The following is a 15,953-nucleotide window of genomic DNA, read 5'->3' on the forward strand; positions in this document are numbered from 1 at the left end:
CTTTTTACATGGCTGTAAATAGTTTGGTCTCTTCAAAACCCCATCTGATTCTTTAGCAGGCAAAGGATCCAACTCTGATTGGTACTAGCCAGAAACGTTAACACAAGTGCTTTCATCACAAAATTATCTGCTCAGTTGAAAAAAAAAAATGTTTCACTTCAGAAGATAAGGAAAAGAAACTCTTTATGTTAGGTTGTGTTAGAGCAGTTCCCCTGTAATCCTTCCCTGGAAGGTTTTGTTCAGGAAAAATGACCTGCAGGAAAAGCAATATGGACGTACCTCTCTGGATATTATGTATATATTGGTTTTGTTTACTGCTTTCATTCTTAAAAGGAACATTTTCATAAAACACAATGTTATTAGGCCCTCTCCTGCATTGACTCTCATCTAGATATCAGTTTATTTCCTCAGCCCCTCCCCACTGCTCATGTTTACCCTAGCAGTACACCCTATTGTAGAATCATTATTACATAGGATTTTTAACACTGTCCTCAACAGATACAATTGTGTTTATCTACTTAAACAAAATGATTCTTTATTGTCAGAATTATATTTCCTCATCTTTTATATTTTTATCTGTTTGTTTAAATTGTTCGAAGCTGGCATAGCTTTACTATGTACTTCTACTGGACTGAAGAGTATTTTTAAAATCACCTATTAAAGAATTATGTTTCAGAAACATAATATGTTTACAAATTAATTAAAATAAATACCTCCCCATATCAAATGAATTAGGTATTTTGTTAGGCTATTCATATCCTGTACTTCGTTACCCTGCCTGGATATATTACCTATATAATGCATAAACTTACACTGACATCAGACATATCTTAGTACTCTTAATACAGAAAATATGAGATACCCAGTGCTACAACACACTAAATGCTGTACAGTTCACAAATTAGATTCATGGATCAGTCAGATCTTTAGAGGACAATTTTTCATAATTTAACTACTTCTAGTTGACAAGAACAAATTGCTTTGTTGCTGGTTCTCATGTGAGTAGTTTACTTATTTATTAACTTCTTGACACAAAGAATTTGAATTTTCCCACTGTTGTACACTTTTGCCACCAGGTAATACAACACACTTGGTCAGCGAACCTAAGGTGCAATATAAATATCAGAGATACTTATTTTTGTTTTATCCAGTAATGCTATGAGAGAGAGGGGGTAAATATTCTCTATTGCTGTTAATGAATGAAGGGATTTAATAAGACAGTCCTGAAGCTGAATTTATGAAAGAGAGACTTTAGGAGATCATATGAATAAATTAGAAACTTTAGCATAGTATCAGTATATGAGTTTACAAAATCTATGCAATTGGAAAGGTGAAGGGTAGTTTTCACTGTCTTTAATTCCCCTTTCAAAGCAAACAGTTTCAGTATCTGACAAAGGTATTAGGCAAGGCATATAAAAATTACATTAAGGACCAGGTCATAAATGTTTTATTTGTGACTCTTACTATTTTCTTTTCCATCCTAATAATTTTCTTCCACATTTCCATTGTAAGTATTATCTGCTGAAGTGAGATTGTTCCATCGTCTTTTTATTGCTTTTCATTTCAATAGTTGTTTGTTTTCCAGCTTGGGGTATAAAACAATTCAAGTGGGAAACACTACATATTGGCTACTATTAATAAATTCTTAAATTTCACCGCATAAAATACAAAGTTTCTGGTCTCTATAGCGTCTATGTCTAGAGGTTTGAAGAAACACACATCTGCAAATGAAATTTGAACTCACACCAACACTAACTTACACTCAGGTTTTGATTCTCTACTGAGCAACTTTACAGACACAGTCTATTGATTTAACAAATAAATACCTAAACTCAACTCAGGATTATGTGGATGGAACTGAAGTTGGCTTGTCATCACAGGAAATAAAGCTTTTTTTTCAATCACATTCTTTCAAGAACAATAAAAAGGGATTATACCGCAACAAGACATATTTGACACTACAGATAATAATGTATAGTAAATTGTAATAATATATCTATGCAACTTTGTTGTCAAAAGCTATACATCCTTCTTTACCAAGTGCCAAAAAGAAAGCTCCTTATCATTGCTACCGCATTATGGTGTCTGTAGGAAAACCTCCTCTCTAAATGTTATGCTAGAATTCCAAGAATTTTCCACATAATATGAGCCCCACCAACTAGTCCAATGTCTCTTTTTTTGGTAGGAAGATTGTATATTTGATTTTTTGAAATATCTACTTTCCCACAAGAGATGTTTGCGTTTCATTCAGGAAAGAAAAAAAAATACTCTAAGCCTTAAGATTTTCCACAAACACCCTATGTGGTCAGTTCAGAAATGTTGCTTTTACTGACCCTATGGTTAAGATTACATATGCCCTCAGGTCTGTCCCATGGGCTCCTTAGGGATTTTATGCAACTCTGTGCCCGTGATGGAGCCCAAAATGGTGTTAGGCCTACAGGGGAGATTGAAGGCCTGAAATGAATACTAGAACTTTATGAGACACTCTAATGAACTACCAGAAAATAAATTATTAAAAAAAAAAAAGGGAGATTAAGAAACTGGTTTTCTGCAGCTTTTCATATATTAAGAAATTAACGTAATGTATTAATTCAGATAGACATCACAATTATCCTTTTTCCCCTAAAGTAGCAGTTCAAAACCAATTGTAGGTAAAATGTGAAAGCAAAAAAAATTACACTTTTATTCATTTCAGAGATGTTAGAAGATATTGAACTCCCTCAGAAAAGAAAACAGAAGAGTGTTTGTTAAAGATCTCCATAATTCAAAGATTTACTTCAGTGAACCACTGGAGGCAAATATAAAATTAATGTAGTAGATTATATTGCAAATATATGTATATTATATATATATACACACTACTGCATAATTATTAGTGCATGTTTTAAATTCTGAAATTAAGGCAAATATGTTTATTTAGATTTTCTTTTAAAACAGGATACTTCCCATGACTTCTAAGTATTCTACCCAGAAAAGTGCTAACGCACCCGAAGTGAGGCAATGTATAAAAGCTCCTCCATATTGCAGCTAATCTGCAACTAGTGAGGATTATTTTGGTTTGCAGGTAATCAGGTAGAGTTAGAAATCAAAATTCGAAAGAAACCAAACCATGTTGCAAATGTATGTCTGATTTTGATGTTTTAGTTTAAAAATAAGTTCTTAAAATTGCAGATACAAGTTTTGAGAACATTTTAAAATAATATTAATTCCACACATTTGGAAAAGACATTCACAATAATGAAAGAACTTGGTGTTCTTTTGCTCAGCATGTGGCAATAAAAATATTAATAATACTTGTCCGTTTCACTTTTCATAGGCAGACCAAATGAAATTAGTGTAAAGGCCTACAAATCCAAAAAAAAAAAAAAAAAAAATCATTAAGTGTTCATAAAAGATCTGTTTTAATTTTAAAAAATATTTTGTTGTGCCCCCTTAGATACAGAAGTGCATTAAAAAATATTCGCTCTACTACCTTTGGGGTAATTAAGATTTAAACCCATCCTAATAAATTGTATGACAAATAAGCCAGGCAGTTTTAGTTTAATCCCTTATATAGTCTGACATGCAGTTTAAGGCGCAATTAGACTCTTCAGAAAAGAAAGCTAAATATGGTCTACCACACAAGAAATGATGTCTATTTCTAAAGAGGATAACTTTAGGGAATAAAAGCCTGCAAATAGGGTAAAAGAAGGAAAGAGTGCCAACTACTACAATCTCTTTCGTTATAGCTTTGTAATTTTATATAAGTGAAATGACACATGTAAAAGAGGGGGATTAGCAGCTAATAACTTTTTTTTTCATTCAGCATCCATGTGTGGAAATATTGATTTATCACTTGCCTTCAAATTGAACAAAATGCCAGGCAATATAGTAAACCATTTGCAATTATAACTACAGTGTATGTATGCAAGTACAGTGTTTGAACATGAGCTGTAAGAAATGAGTTAGAAAGTGCATTTAAAACATGATCTTGAAAAAGGACTTAGAAATTATATTTTTAAAAATATTTTTAATAAAAACGTTAAAAATATTAACCAGTTAAATAACATCCTCATCAAGAAATATGACCCAATATTACACATAATATGGGCAAACCAGTCACTAGAGTTAGACATTTTTTCCCAAAACCTAATTCGACCAAATAACTGCTTTGTCAGAGTACTAAATTTCATACAATAATTAAAACGTTCCAGGTTTGCACTATAATTTATGATAAGCCTTTTTAATCAGATTTGTGTAAAGGGCTTTTCTCAAGATTCTATTGAGACTAATGACTGAAATGAAAAGATGAAGATTTCAGGAAATAACATAAAGGAGCATTAAAGGTGCTGTATATTCTTTCTTTTAAATGATGAGAAAGATCAACTTTTTCAGCATTCACTTACAGGTTGTTCCTTTGCTGAAATTAACAATCCAGAAACCTTCAAATTCATAGACAGTTTTCATGCAGCGGTCACTTATCCATTCACAGAGTGAAAAATAAAATGAGTAATTTATTAATCATCTGCATGCTAAACAGTGGGACTAAAACACAGAAACCTAATATAAACAGATAAATTATCAGATAAGTGTAATATACTGATACAGATGCCAGATAAAAATATACTATATGAAAAATAGATTTTCAAGCCCTTGACATTGATTCTGAAGAATTTTGATCTGAGACTAGATCCAAAGATTGCAACACTGATGGTGGTCAGATTTTAGGCATCTGAATTAAAAACTGAGATTGTGAAAGAGTTCATTGAGGTCTAAACTTAGAAGAATCTAAAACTTTGGAAATATTTGAGATTCCAACATTGATATTCTCTAGGTATCTAGGTATCTATAAGGTATCTATTCTATTTCTACAAGGACCTTTGAAGAACCTCAGACTTCACATTTCTGAGAAGTTTGGACCCTACTTTGCATCTTCACAAATTCAGGACCCATAAACTGAAGGCTCTCACCTCTCTAATTTAAGGTAATTCCTATCAGTGAACACACCAGTCTTTGGAATATCTAATAATGAATAACAGTCTTTTAAATATATTAAAAGAATTAAGTCACGATCTGGAAATGGAATAGACATTTGCTTTCTCCTGACCATGTGAATAGTATAGTTATAGGGCTTTGCTATTTAGAAAAAAAATAATATTATTATTATTTTCAACTCTGGATTCTGCATTAGAGCATTGCATTTCATATAGCAAACCCTACATTTTCTTCCTCACTTTTACTGATTGTGAAAATACATTTAATGCAAATGGTTCAGCTAAAACTCAGAAACTCATGCAATGAAAATAATACTGAAAAAACCGCAAACATGAAATTGCTGTGAAGAAGTACATTAAGATAGCATGCTTTTTAAAAATGCAAAAGCTAATTAAATGCATATCCTAAAAACACTGTACTCTAGGTTGAGAGGTAAGTTATTTTACCAAATCATGGTAAGATCAATGGCTTAAGGCAGGCACTTACTTGTAAGAGCAAGTATGTGTTTCAAATAGGCACATCATGACCTTGCCTTGATCAGGAATTATGTACAAGAGCCAGACCAAGTGCAAGAGGCTGAGTGAGGCAAGCTATGACAGACATGGAAGTGCCAACAAGGAGTGCAATGAGCCCTGGTACAGGCTGTGCATTGGTGAACGAAAAGAGAACACATGAGAGGCTGGAAAAACATGATAATGCCATGGACTGATTTGACTGGCATCCTGCAACACCTGCCTATAAACTCCCCAGTAACAGAGACTGTAGGGGAACGTTGTCATGTGAATGTTTGACATGTCAGAAGAGTCAAGCATCAAGGTGGAACCAGTAAGCAATGGTGCCAAGCCACTGCCCACAGCCCAGACCTGGGGCAAGCATCCCATGTACCCCAGGCTGGGCTCTGCCAACTCACCAGCACTGTGACCAGGTCAAGTCTCAGCTTATTTTTTGCTTAGGGAGACACCTCAATATATTAGAGGACTGAGTAATCACCAACCATACGAAGTTCAACAAGAAAAAGTGCTGGATTTTGCACCTGGGATGGGGCAACTCTGGATATACATACAGACTGGGGAACGAGAAGTTGGAAAGCAGTGACAGAAAAGAGACCTGGGGGTCCTGTTGGATGGAAAGTTGAATATGAGTCAGCAGTGCCCTGACAGTCAGGAGGGCCAACCATGTCCTGGGCAACAGGCAAAGCATCACCAGCGGGGAGAGGGAGGGGATTGTCCCGCTCTGCTCTGCACTGGGGCAGCTTCACCTTGAATATTGTGGCAGTTTTGGGCACCACGATATAAGAAAGATATTAAGCTACTAGAGACTGTCCAAAGGAGGGCAATCAAGATGGTGAAGGGTCTTGAGGAGAAGCCGTATGAGAAGTTGCTGAGGGCACTTGGTCCATTCAGCCTGGAGAAGAGACTGATTGGAGATCTCATTGCAGTTACAACTTCCTCTAGAGGGGAAGTTGTAACCCCATCTCTGTGGTGACAGTGACAGAACCTGAGGCAATGGCCTGAAGTTGTTTCAGAAGAGGTATATGTTGGATATTAGAAAAAGATTCTTCACCCAGAAGGTGGTTGGGCACTGGAATAGGCTCCCCAGGGCAGTGGTTACAGCACCAAGGCTGACAGAGTTCAAGAAGCATTTGGATGATACTCTCAGGCACATGGTGTGACTTTTGGGGATGATCCTTTGCAGGGCTAAGACTTGGATTCGAACCTTGTGGGTCCCTTCCAACTCAGCATATTCTGTGATTCTGTGATTTTCTGCCACAGCCCATCCGTTTCTTGGCTCACTTAATGGCATGACCTTCACAGCGGCACATTGTCTCATGTTCCTTTCTTCACCATGACAATATCTGATTACATGCTGAATTTAACCACGCTTCATTTAATTTGTCTTGTGCAAATTATGATTAGTAAAGCTGAGTAAGAAGTTTTTTATATCACATTCAGATCTCAGGAGAAAACCCTGCTATTTTTCAAAGAGTGCAATAAACAGGATTTTTTTTTTCCTCAGTGCCCATATTATAGTACATTATACATTTACTTAGAAAAATGAGAAGCAATGAAGAGTATTAAAGTTGCATGCACAACCTCAAAAGGAGGCATAACAAACACTAAAAAGGGTACTTCTGTCTTCACATCTCTAGAATTGATCATAGAAACTGAAAAGAATAAGAAAAACTTCTCCATGTCAAACAAAACTCCAATTTCCAGATATTTTTCACTGTAAGAATTGTAAGAAAATGCCATTAGACTACTTAAGCTGCCAGGATGATACTGAACTTCAATCTAGAATGTTTTTTTGGAAGAAGATGATAGAGAGGCAGTGTAGCAAATACCATAACTTTGTACACAACTTTTTTCCAAAGACTGTTTCAAGCCATTTTATTTCGTACTGAGATGAAACACACTGCAGTCAACAAAACAGACTCTAGAACAAATCCAGCCAAATCTCCCTCAGTATTCTTACTATGTCCCCAAAGGATGACAAAAAAGTCTAGGATTTTATGTACTTGCATGTACCAGGAAAGAAAATCAAATTTAAAGAACTGGCTACATATATAAAGAAATACAAATAACCATCCTCTCTATTCCTCCTCCGGTCCTCTAAGTCAAAAGCAAGGAAGACAGAGACAACCCTGAAAAACAAAAATATTTTAAATCCATTTTAATTTTGGTAAATATATTCTTCCAAAAGGTTCAGGAAACTGCTGATCTTCTCATCACAGTAACTTCCTCAAAGTATGAGGAACTGCAAATGGCTTCTTTTTATAAGGCAAATACAAGTGATTACAAAGCAGATTTCCAGGTGGGAAAATGAAATTAATTTGTTAGCAGGTAATTAACCTCTATATCACACTATCTGATCAGTTTAATTAAAGCAGCAAAGTATGTTTATTTTAATTTATTCAGCATTACTTTCTTTAGTTGATGAAAGAACATAAAAATAAAATAAATAATAATAAATTAAAAAATTGTCTAAACTGATTGCATATTATCTAGATTGTAAATACTGGTACCAGTAAAGTACAGAGGCCTAGTTAAACAATTTGGACATGAGTTTACATCAGATTCACAGGAAATTAGCATTCGGAATTCATACTTATGGAGCTGCTGGGATGTAATGAATCTCTTGCACTATGATAACTGACTATAGAAAATATACCAGTCCTCCAACTGCAAAAAAATCTGCAAAAACCTTTTAGAAAATTATTTTCTACGAAACAATGGGCAAACCTTTAATAGAATTTGTTCCCAAAAACGAGTGTCCATCTGTTACATTATCACTGTGTTCTATCCATTACAGCCAACAAATAAGAACATGTTTAGCAATGTTGCAATCAGTGGTTACAAAATACTTGAAAGGAATCAAATTTTGGGCATATGACATCACAATGGAATAAAAACTCAAGAGTCTAGCTTCTCAGTGATCCATAAGAGTGGCTGAAGAGGGGATAGTCCAAGGCTTATCCAAACCCAGCAGTACACTGAGGTCAGCAGTCCGTAGGATATTGCTCTGGACCTGCATCATCTCAAAGTTCAGAACAAGAATCTAAGGATAAATGTGTATGTCTAATTTAAAAGAATATTTTTATCACTTTTTGCATATAGATTTATATTAATTTAGTCCATCAGAAGCTGCTAAAACTAATCAGTGCTGAGCAGAGACAAAAATCAGGAAAATTGCTGATAGATCATGACAGGAGTTCAGGATTCTCAATGGAAAATTCTCTTACCACTTGCATTTTCATCAGAAGATAGCCAGGCAAGATAAAATGTATAAGGAACGGACTACACAAAAGTGAACTCCATAAGTCATGACTGCCAGTATTACACAAGTAAATTTATACTGTCTTAATCCCTCTGACTTTGTAATGTATTAAACAATTAATGGCTATATGTAAGTAACTGAATTGTAACTTTTAAAATTTAGTCATTATGATCAACTATATGAAATGCAGAGCATATTCTTAAAGAGATTGTTTTGTTTCTGACCATAAAATGGTAACTATTATTCTAAAAAAAAGGTTATCCTCACTTCCAGTTCCACACTTATACCATGAAAATAATGTAAATATATCCAACTTAAGTCTAACAAACTTATTCACAATTAATGTCATGAAGTTTTCACTGCAGCTACCAGAAATCCATTGACACAAAAACCCCCACATATTTTTATTTGCACTAGAGTAACATCTTTAAATTTTTATTCAAAGTCTGCACATTGTGTTTTAAACCCATTATTTAAGTTCCTACTTCCTTGGAATTGCATAACAGTTAATGACATTAAAAAATATCAGAGGAAAAAAATTAAGTTTTAGGCATTTGCAAAATGCTGCAGGAATTATGGATTATCAGTGCTGGTAATTATTCTTAAACTTGAGAATATATGAGTGGGTTGATATTTGGATCAATTTTCAGAAGTTCAGGAATCATTCTGTGATCTTAAAGACCATCAAGTCAAATTTTGCCTTTGAATATGTCCGTTTTGACAGGAAATTAAGGGAAGAAAAAAAACTACAAAACCTCCACATTATTTCAGTATATGTTTGGCTCCAAAAAAATTTGAACTTGTTGTTTGATCCATTCAGAATATTTTATTAAATTACTGAATATAGTATATAGCAATCTGTATACTAGTTGATAAAATGTAAAATACATAAAATACAAAAAATATTTTCCCTACTAAAATTATACCAAATAAAAATAAAATCAGTGCTATCAAACAATTTTTCTGTCATCCTCCTCTTTAAATGTTCACGCAAAATTCAGAGATTTAAGTCTGATAAACAGTGTTTTGTATGAAATATTATTTAAGACAAAATTTATGTCTTCATCTTAATTTTTAAAAAGTGCTTTAAAATGAAAGATGAAACTGTGTAAGACTAGTATTTATATATATATGTACACTTTGAGAATATATCCAATGGTTAAAACAGTTCCACAAAAACAGAATTTTTCCCCTCTATTACCCTCTTTAGAAAAAAAAAATAAAATAGTATCTCACGAGGAATATATCACATAAAGTCAATGTATTTAAATTCTAAGCAAAAATACCCAGATAACATTAATACCTTTTAAGAATCTCACTGGAAGAGAAAAATGCCAGCCTTTTGCATAATTTTCCTTAAACTGCAGCAGTAGAGAGCTTTATACATCTCTTTCTTTCCTCATTTATCCATATGTAAAAACTAAAATGCAAAAGATTTTAAGTTATTTCTGCAGGGTATTACAATACTGTGTAACACAGGAAAAATGAATTTTCACATATAAATTATGAAAGTCGGATCCAAACTTTGGATCATATCTTACATAGCTGACACTGACCTGTAAAGTTAGTGATCTCTAATAAATTTTTTAGAAGCATTGATCTCTTTCCTTGCCTTCATCAATTCTTCATTGAGTTTATTCAATCTCTTAGAGTGTGTCCATAAAACCCACAGACTTATAACATACAAAAAGAAAAAAAACACTCAATTGCTATAACTAATTGTACACAATTTGCTTGGTAATTAGAAAACAATGCAACAAAATATCTTCATTTCCTCCTCAATGTGACAAGTACCTTTTCACAAGGTAATGCAGTTCAAAACACGTCAGGCCATGCCTTCTTTTCAGATGGTTTTGGCTTACCCATGTAAACAAATATTCCTATCATATTGACTGTTCATTATTTTAATGGGCCTCTTATAAAGATAAATCTTTGTTAAGATTTTAATTTAAATTATTTTTCTCTATCTCTGATGTCTTAGAAGGAAAGCAACTCCGGAGAGCAGTTACCATGCTCTAAGAAATATCCCATGCTCACCTAATTAATAAAGAACAGAAGGAATCCTAATTTAATTATTCAGCTTTGACATCCGTTTTGTGCATGTCTTGCACTCAATCACAGCAATAAAGCAAAGCTTCATGAGCACACCTTATTTCGGAAGCAGTTCAGTTGCATCAGACAAGCCAGCAGCTGGAAAATGTCATTCATTTTACTATTTAACATAAAATGATGAAGACTTTTCCAGTTAATCGCTGCAAGCAAAAGGTTCATATCAAAAATAATTAAAGCATAATTACTTTTCTTCTTAATTATTGATATGTTACACTGGTATGCTGGAAGTCATGCAGAAAGAGCAGTAAGATTTAAGAGCTGTATCAACATCTTGCTATTATATTTCTCATTCTCAATCTTAACAATTGTACTAAATGAAAAGTAATTTGTGTTTTCTTCCATGGATCACTACAGGGGTTTTCACTCATTATGTATTTGATGCTCATTCCACAAAATGCAAAGAAATACAGACACACCAAAACTTGTGACTAAGCTGGTTGGGATCTCACAGCAGGGAAAGGTGCTTGGATGAGCATTTGCACTGTCACAACCACAAGCTGCTTAATTTCAGGGAGTCCCATACAGCTTTTGACAGCAAATTATGCAATTTAAAAAGACTTCATATACTTTTTCTTTCTTTTCTTTTCTGTAATATATTGAAAGAATGTGCCTTCTTTTCAACACCCAGTCCTTTTTTCTAGAGATAGTTGAGGAGTTGTTTCTTGCTTTTGCCATTTTCCCGAGTACAATGAAGCAGAGGAAAAAACTACCAAAATAAATGTTCTTTAAAAATGGGGAAAAAACAAAAATAAAGGAAACTAGATACTAATTACACCTCCAATGCTGTTGTGGAAGATATTTCATTACGAAACAGAACAGAACAGTCCAGTAGGAGGGAAAAAAAATCAAAAATGCAAGCAAAACCCAAACCAGATTCTTCTTTAATTATCCAGTATTTTTATATAACTTAGGCAAATTAATTTTCAGTAGTATAAACTGAGAAATAAATAGCAAAAATTATAATAGTAAAAGACAAGATGCTCAAACACAAGATCATATAAAGAAAAATGAGCAAGATTAGAAATTGATGCTGCTAAAACACATTATGCCTTTCTTCATAATTTTGTTTGTCAATTCAACTGGAATTGTGTGTAGAAAGGACTACGTCTTTTCAAACCTGGCTGTAGACTTTTATTTTTCCCTTTCACATTTGAAAATTTTATTTTTTTTTTAGTATTTTCTCCCTCAGTAAAATCTGGATAGGAGATCATTATATCCTGTATACACCCTGCAGTGTTAAGAGCAGTCAGGACCCAGTATCAGCTGACAACCACTGATGGCCAAGTGCCTCCTTAGAGCCTCCCCAGCACGGAACAGAACCCCAGGGCATCCCTTCTCTTCCCACAGGCTGAGGACCTCTAGTTCAGCTCAGTCTGGCTCCCTCAGTGCCCTATTATCTCAACGACAGGACAGGAAAGGCTGTCTCCAGTCCTGTCCCTGTCCCATATCCTCTGGGCCTCTGCCCTCCAACAGACCCCTTCCTTGGACATATGCTGCAGCTCAGCACCAGCTCATCTCTTTCCCTGGCCTCGTTCCCTTTTCCTTCTGATGGCAACACCCACATGGCCCCCGCATTTGTCTCTTTGATCGCTATGCATCCATCCATCACCTGCAACCATTCATGGAGGCTGTTATCGGCATTCAGCTCTGCCTGCTCTGCTCAGCCCCATAGAACTGCACCCATCAGTCCCCTCCAGCCCCAGCCACCCAGCTCTGGGAGCAGCCAGAGCTCACTGCTTCCTGACCCAGCCATTGACTGCATGTCTACATTTCCTGTCCCTCCCTGTTTTTTCTAACACTGCTGTAACCACTTTCCCAAAATCTTTTCTGGACCTCACTCAAATTTTAAGTAAATAATGGTACTTATCTTTGCTTACTATTGTTTCACCTGAAGTTCAGCCATCACTCACTAATGTTCTCTGAGAGAACATCAGTATTAGGTGATGGGGGAAGCTTTGCAGATGAACTAGAATAAAATGTTTAGAATACTTAAAGTAACTATTCTCTGCCTCAAAGGACTGAAGTAAATCAGTATCACCACCTTGGTAACACGTAGTCTCAGGTCCTTACATTTTGTATAATTCACTTTCAAATTCTTGTACCAATCAGCACTTCTTGGAAATTCATCTTTTTTTTTTTTTTTTTAAATTCACAGTGGACAGATAGATATATCATAGAAGTGTGAAGATGTGAAGAAAGAGACGATGTGAGAAATTCTAAACAAGTGAAATAGCTATCTGTTGTAAAAAAGGAGTGACATTAAGGCAGGTATTTGTTAAAAAAGACAGTCAGAAATCTCCTGCAAACCTAATGAAGGAGGTTACTGAAAAAAAGAGCTTAACACTGGAATATCATAGTGCAGAAGGGAGTATGAAGTAAATTGCAAAGTATATATTAAATTAAATTGATTTGAATTTGAAGAAGTGCCTCACTTAGCTCCCCAAAATTTATGCTGTGTTGCTTGAGACTATTTCAGCTCGGCTTTCAACAGCACCGTTACACAGTATTACAGAAGTGTGAACTGAGATTTCAGAAAGCACAAGAGGGAGGAACTACAAGTGTTTAAGAAGGGGTAATGGAAGATGGGAAACTTACGCTGAAGAGGAAAGAGGAAGGAATGCTGCGAAAAAAGGGTGAAGAGTCTTGCCAAGGACAATGCTGTGTTCATGTCCAGAAAAGACGTAACAGTGAAAATGGAGAAAAGGCAGAAGACGACTGCAGCAAAGCAGTTATTCTGAAACCTTTCCCATCAACGACCTCTTTGGCAACAGCCAAAACTTTCTGGTCCTCTTTCCCCTCCCTTCCCTGCTCCCTTCTCCTTGTAAGAGAGGGGTCACTTCAGGTTGCAAACTTTGCTGTCCACCTTGCCAAGGACTGTTTTCTTTGGTTTTACTTAGGAAGTTTAAACAATGTGATGGGGATGATAACTATGAGCAGAAACCATCCTAACTTAGCTACTCTTTGCCTGGGAAAGTCCTCCCAAACTATTTCAGCAGGTACTGTACTACAAATACCTCTAAACACTTGCTACATGATCTAAGGCGCTTTATCAGCACTGTGCTAAACCCCTCTATCCTGATTTGACCAGCACAGTCTGTGCGTTATTTGGACACAGTGAATTGAAAGTAATAGGCATAAGCAAACCATGGATTCCAGCAGAGAGCAAACATCAGCCAATTGTGCAAACTGAGCCCAAGGGCCAGGACTTATTTCCTGTAGTATACCACAAAGATGTTGTTCATACTGAATATGAAATGTTCCTGGATTTTAAAACATGAGAAAGGTAAAATTTCAAAAGTATGGGCACATACCAGTTTAACTCCTTGTGTTCTCAAATTATTTAAACCCACTAGCTTTAGTCCCTTGCTGACCTGGAAAACACAAGATTCCACTAAAAGTATGTACCTGTTTATAGATATAAATACACACACACTACTAGAGGATCTCTTTGTGTATATATACATGTGGATACATATATAAATACATGTATAAGGATATACACAGAGGAAAATTTACATAATTGGTACATGCATATATATAACTCCATCTATTTAAGTAGGACTAGCACAAGCTTAAACCTTGACTGATTCTTAAAATATCACCTAAATGTTTTTTACAAACACTGAACAATAGCAAAAAGCATATCTAATACTCAGAAATCTGTAAGCTTTACCTCAGTATCTTGAAGCAATAAAGAAAACTATTTGATCTGTTTCACATTTAAACCTCTTGATAATGTAGTATTGCAGAGCTCATGCACAGAAAAAAAGGTTTTGGTGCATTCACTTGTATTTATTTTATTATTTTCTTATCAATATGGAGATGATATGAGGAGGTGAATTAATTGATTTAAGTGCATCCTATTCTTGAAAAACATACACAAGTTCAATTAGATATATGGATCTTCACTGTGCTACTCTTATTAGTATGTATAACTACTTCAGTGAACTATTCTTGTGTCAGTAAAAGCTACTGATGGGAATCTGCAAAGGAAATCCAGTCTTCTTGTCTGTGTCATAGTTATTTTTCATAAAAGCAGCGTTCATAGTTCACAATCATAATATAGTTCATAACACTGTAAATATTTTCACAGATACAGTGGGATATTTGCCCTACTTCTGTTGTTAGGATGTCTGAGGAACTTATTAAACTGATGGGTTTTTCCTTCCAACTTTCAAAGTATATTTAACTGTAACTGATACATAGTTATTGCTGTAAAGAATTCTTTTTCTCTTGAACAGCATTTCTTCTTGGTGCCTATTCTTGACACAAGATGTTTACTGATGTGTAACAGTACTTTTTAGGATAGAGCATGCTGTGCTTTATTCTCCAGAGAGAGTGTGATGTCCATGTTTCAAAATAAAACACAGATCAGTCCTGAACACAGTCTGCTATTCATCCATATTGTGTTTGTTAGAGCTGCCCCCAAGACACCTGAGCAACGTCCAGACATGTTCTGTGGCATATCATGCACCAGGAACCATTCTCAATCAACCGTGTAGACAGGTCTACACCAGGTTATACCTTGTCTTGCTTTCTACATGCCTGCAGTGTTATCTCTATAGGTTTTACACTCTAACATATTCTTGCGTGCTCTGTTGTAATTAATGTAGACCTGAAGCATGCAAACACCCAAATTTTATGCCTTGAAAATATTATTTTCTAAGTTGCACCATTTCCTTCTCACAATTTCAGAAACTTTGAGCAGAAAGGTACAGAAACATATACACATTATAATTTAGAGCTTCCCAGATATCACCAAGAGAAGTCACAAGTATACTTTGAACACTGATAATCTCTGTCACTCAGCCCAACAATCAGGTCCATAGATTTGTTTTATTCAACAGTATAGATTTATAAATGTAAGCTTTAGAAATGCAATAGCGTTCCAATCTTGAGCTTATTTCTTAGAGAAATACACGAGAGAGCCAGAATTAAGACTCCATCTCTTTCTGAAATGAAATATGCACCAACTAGAATGGGTTATAAACAGGAAAACGTACAGCTTTGAGATTACCTCTGCTTCCACAGGGTCACTTCACCCACTACAGCCTTTCCTGGCGCTGCTGGCCCTCGGCCTTTTACTCCCTACC

At 35.2% G+C, this 15,953-nt stretch overlaps 1 protein-coding gene across 2 annotated transcripts in view; it reads right to left on the reverse strand.

The window, feature by feature from the left end:
• Window positions 1–15,953, reverse strand: part of CACNA2D1 (calcium voltage-gated channel auxiliary subunit alpha2delta 1) — a 379,138-nt gene that overhangs the window by 180,880 nt on the left and 182,305 nt on the right. The window lies entirely within an intron of this gene.

This window comes from Pipra filicauda, unplaced genomic scaffold (assembly GCF_003945595.2).
Source record: "Pipra filicauda isolate LSUMZ 115617 unplaced genomic scaffold, ASM394559v2 scaffold101_size5749837_pilon, whole genome shotgun sequence".
Classification (NCBI taxonomy): Eukaryota; Metazoa; Chordata; class Aves; order Passeriformes; family Pipridae; genus Pipra; species Pipra filicauda.